Source organism: Mustela nigripes, chromosome 8, assembly GCF_022355385.1.
Source record: "Mustela nigripes isolate SB6536 chromosome 8, MUSNIG.SB6536, whole genome shotgun sequence".
NCBI lineage: Eukaryota > Metazoa > Chordata > Mammalia > Carnivora > Mustelidae > Mustela > Mustela nigripes.
This window is the reverse complement of record NC_081564.1, coordinates 47,359,208-47,364,496: the sequence shown is the minus strand read 5'-3', so window position 1 is coordinate 47,364,496 and position 5,289 is coordinate 47,359,208.

The following is a 5,289-nucleotide window of genomic DNA, read 5'->3' as shown; positions in this document are numbered from 1 at the left end:
AAGACAAAAACAACCGTAAGTGGGTTTTCCAGAGGGTCTATGTTTAACTTTGCTTTCTAACGGGTATCAGGCAATAAACACATTTGGGTCGGACAGTGCCCTAGAGTTTGAAATTCCTCGCCTACTGAAATCCTCCTAGCCAAAAGGCATTCTTTAGTTCTGTATTAAATTGCCCCATTAGGTTGACCGCCTTAATCAACTTAACTCGTGATTTACCAGATCACTGTTTCACTTTGCACAGACATCATACCAGAGCTCACGTGAACAATTTCTGGGACCTCAGCTCCTTCTTTTTCCTAAAGGCCAATGCTCTCTCCCATCATACCTTGAGCAGTGCTCCCGCCTAAGACCTCAGGTTCACGGGGCTTTGCGGCTTTGTTATTTGGTTTGTCTTCAAAAATAATAATAATAATAATAATAATAATAATAATAATAAAAGGTAATAGTGTCAGACTTTTATTTCCTATTTGGGGGAGAGATGATTTGGGGTGAGGAAGTGAGGGGACTGAGCAAAACCAGTTGAACAGTTAATGCTTTAACCTTGCGTATAATTTATACAATAAACAAAGTCACATGCTCCCCTAATAATTTAGATGTAAGCAAATGTTGATTTATTCAGGAAGGCTACTGCCAGAAGCGAAGCCCACAGCACAAAAATTTGAATTAAACTAGGACAGAAGCAGGCTAGTCTATAATAACATTTGTATAATTTTATTTTTGCCCTTGGCTCAGTTCATTTCCTCGTACAGTAGATGCATGAAATTGGTTCTTCAGCCACCTTTAGCTGATGTTCATTGATATCCGGGCAGGCTGGGAAGCAAGAGAATGCACCTTTCTGAGCTTTGTGCTTTCGATCACAAGGTTTCAACCGCCTAGGTCATTTCTGACAATGATTATCTCTCTCTGAATTGTGTATTTGGCAAATATCTCAGAAGAGCTTCATTTAACCTCCAGATATGCTTTTCCCCCTCTTACTGTGAGGGGCTCTTAAAAAGGAGACTGTTAAGTAGATGCAAATGTTGTGCTGTTTTTATTCCTTTATTCAAGCCCGGGGGCACGAAGCTGAGTTCTCTTACTCCGCTTTGAGCAGGGGGAAATAAACGCCTTAGGAAATTCTTTACCTGACGGTGAAAAATAAACATTAACTCAGAGCCCGTGAGGGACCAAACCCCCCTCTTTCCTATTAACCTTTGACTTAAATAAAAATTAGGGACTAACTCCATCTCAAACTCCCCACTTCTGTTAGGGACGGAAGCTCCTTTGGAGGGAACAGGTTTAAGCCAGTAAATAATTTTCGAGAGCTTCTGAGAAGCAGAAGCTTGGATGGAAGTTTTCCATCCAAGCAGAGCGAAACTTGGTTTTCCTGTCTTTTCTTTGCCACTCTACACCCCCCCCAACGTCCACGGCACACAAAAGCACGCATTCTCCAAACCCCGAGTCACTTTAAACGTCTCACAACTTTTATTCAGTTTCATTTCAGGCAAAGTAACAGCTCTTTGGGGGTCAAAAGTTCTGAAATAAAGAATTTCTTCCCTCAGGTCACGAAATCAAATATGCTAAAAAAAACAAAAAACAAAAACAAAAACCTCCCTAGCCTTTTGTTGAGAGGGAGTTAAGGTGGGGAAAAAAGTATCCTGAAAATTACAGATGAAAGAATTGGTATTTGCACTTCCTGTGAAATATGCATTTATCTCTCACTTCTTCCAGCTGAGAAGGTAAATAGCAGCCCTAGTGTTTTGGAGGCAAATATTGTTCTGTCCTATTCTTGGTAACAAAATCTGCTCCCAGGCCTTCTCCATCCCTGTCTGATTGCGCCCTGGGGCTGTTGCAGGCAGCCAAAGGAGCCTTTCAGAAAATCCAGGCCATGTTTTGACTTCATTACAAATTCCAAATAGAACAAGTTTTCGCCTGGCTTAGGCTTGGTTATGAAAGTTTCCCACAGCTCTCGAAAATATACAGAATAATAAATGGCTGGGCTGAGAAACAGAAGGCAAGAGTAATTCCATCAAAGGTTTCTAGTCACATCATAAACCACAATTGCGAAGCCCGAGGAGCTCATGTCACTAGGACCCAGAGATAAAATGTTTTGCCTTGGGCCCCGAGGTCACGCGTTGGGGCAGGAGCTTTGAGGTTCTGTCCTTTGTTCCCTGGCTGCTAGGGAGGAGGGGGCCCTTGGTCCCTGACTCGGAGGAGAAAGAGCCCTCTCTCCCCTACCCTGTGCCCCCCTCCCCCGGCCTCCCCTGGGGACACACCACGAGGCTCGAGGCTCGGTGAACGTTGTGAAACCCTCTCACCCCAAGGGGGTGGCTGTGAAGTCTTAAAGGTTTTCGGGCATTTCCAGCACAAAAGCCAAAATTGATGAGTTTCAGTGGGGTAAGCTCTGAGGCGCAAAGGAAAAACCCCTAAGGCGGGGTGTGTGAGGAGGATACTTTTCATTGTCTTGCTGCGTTTTTTTCTTCTCTTTCCCTTTTGCTGGTCTCCTTATTAAGTCAAGATGTTATACGAAGGCACCAGTTAAATACGACATGCACAGTCCCTAAAGGAGCCCGTTCCCCCCCAGTTTACAGATGAGATTCCCCTTTGGCTATATTCCTCCCTTCCCCACCCACCTTTCTGCTTCCTCCCTTCTCCCTTGATCCAGGTTCTCCCTTCTCTCACCCCAGTCTTTTGGGGGGTAGTGGAAACATAAGGACAAATTCCAGAAGGCCATACCTCGTAAGAACTCAAGAGACTGACCCTACCCGCTGCTACAGCCCATCCTTCCTTCCCACACATTTTTATTTTAGGAAACACGTACACCACACTTAACATAATGCCAACAATGGGGGATTTACATGCTTTTCCCCCCAAAAGTCTATAAACATATATGTCCCACCCCAGAAGCAGATTCCATGGACTCCTTATTTTTTAAAAGCCAGTAACTGTAGCCTGACCATTCCTAACCCAGCACACTGACATCAAACCGGTGAGCTATGAATGATGACATCGAACCCACTGATTATGGCTTTTTCATATGTGGATGACCACACCGTCACTGCCATTATCCCTACCTTATACTCTAGCTTCTTGGAGTGATGACGGACAGATGCCGTGGTTCGTGATTAAAGACTGGACCCCAAATTGTCCCAAAAGCCAATTCTGAAAAAGTCTTTGAACATGACCAAAATTTTAGTAAGGAGCTTTGGCTGAGACGGACACTATTGTCTTTATCTGTGCTTCCCAAATTTAGTTAAACTTGTAGTAACGTCATGCTCCGGATGCCTTCCTTTAGTCAACATCGTCAACGGAGCAAGAGACAGAACCCATAAGAGAATGGGAAAAGGCCTTGGAAACAGCACCTGGTAGAGAAGAGATATCTTAAATATTTTTAAGAGATATCTTCAATATTTTTTTAAATATTTTTTAAATATTTTTTTAAATGGTTTAGTAAATAGTTCTCATCATTTGACCAGACTAAACTGTAATATGAAGAGAAACTGTTTTCTTGGAACATTTACCATTAGCCAGGTCGGGTCTGCAGGCACGCATGCCTGGGTCTAGGTGCCTCTGTTTAGGCAATGGAAGAAACGCAGCCAGGAGCAAAGTGAAAAAAAGTTCATTGGCTGTCTCAAGGAAATAAAGACCTCAGACTTTTAACATGAAAATATACCATTGCCATCAGATACTAATCACAAGGTCATTATTTTTTAAAGAGGTTCCTGAGTGAGACACACAGGCACCCAGGACACCCTTAGGCTATGAAATATACCTAGAGACTAATTCCGCCCTTGGTTGCATGTGAGTTAGTTGCCCTTGGAGTGAATAATAGCTGCTTTCCATGTTACTCCACCCTCCTGTTTTAAAAAAAAAAAAAAAAGGGGGGGGGGGGGCGCCTGGTGGCTCCGTGGTTTAGAGCCTCTGCCTTCGGCTCGGATCATGGTCCCAAGGGTCTGGGATCGAGCCCCGAGTCGGGCTCTCTGCTCTGCGGGGAGCCTGCTTCCTCCCTTCTCTCTCTCTGCCTGCCTCTCTGCCTACTTGTGATCTCTCTTTCTCTGTCAAATAAATAAAATCTTTAAATTTAAAAAAAAAAAAAAGCCACTTCAGAAGATATGGGTAAAAATGTATCAGATTAAAAACCACTCCTCAGGCAATTTGGATGACAAGTGAAGATGGGCAACATCAAGCGAGGCCCCTTCCTGTAAAATACATCCGATTCAAAGGAGTATTTTTTTAAGTTACTCATCTTTCTAATGAACCCAACTCCATCAGCCAAATGAAACTGGTTTTTCGGCAAGGAGAGTTTTAACCTACGTGAAAGACATCAAGGACGGCTTTCACAGAAAGCACGCAAAATACTAATGACATGGTAAAATACTTTTCTTTGTCCAAGGAAAGAGTCTTTGTGGAGGAACTTCAAGCTAATACTAGAACACCCACACTGGACGAAGGGGCCCTGTCCATCCAGGTAATGTGTGATGGCGGGTCTATCCCCAGGATGTTCACCGGTGGGGACCCTGAGAGGACCTCGCTAGTATATACCCCCATTTCCTTGTTGGAATGAATTGAACACCAGGTCATCTCCCCAAGACCTCTCCCTTAAGGAACCTTCAACAGTGTAATATGTCAGATGCTGTGCCAGAAGGTGAGGGGGTTTCTTTCAATTGTACAGATGATTGCTGACAGACGTAGGTGACACCTTAGACTCTACGTATGTTCCTGTCTTACACCAAGCCTGTGAGGGATCCGGGGTTCTAGAACTCTCTTTGGAACTATATTGTAGTCAACAGCCTGCATTCATTTATTTGTTCTTTCGTTCATTCAGTCAGTCGTTTGCTCACACATTCAGGTGTCCAACCAAGCACCACTCTCAGAAGACTTACACTGCGCCGGGCACTGCTTCCAGAAGCTGGAGAATCAGGGGTGGAGGGAACAAATAGCATCCTGCGCTCAAGGAGTTTCTTTACTGCCAGGCACGGGCATCCACAAACCAGCAAACCGATGAAGATAATCCTTTCAGACAATGATTGTGAAATTTAAAAAAAAGGGGGGGGGGAATGTGATGATTTAGAGTGAGCTTATGTGGAAGAGAAGGACTCGACAGGGAGGGGAAGCCGCTGAGCGGAGACCCAAACGCCAACCAAGACCCAGTTGTGGCGAGTGTAGGAAGAGGAATCCTGCCTGTTTCTTAGCTGTAACACGTACCCATATTAACGTATAGACTATACAGCCTCACGGCTAGTGTCCCAGATAACTCAGCTGCTTCACAGCAGAGATCCTAAAACACAGGTATGGTGAGAGCACTTACCTTTT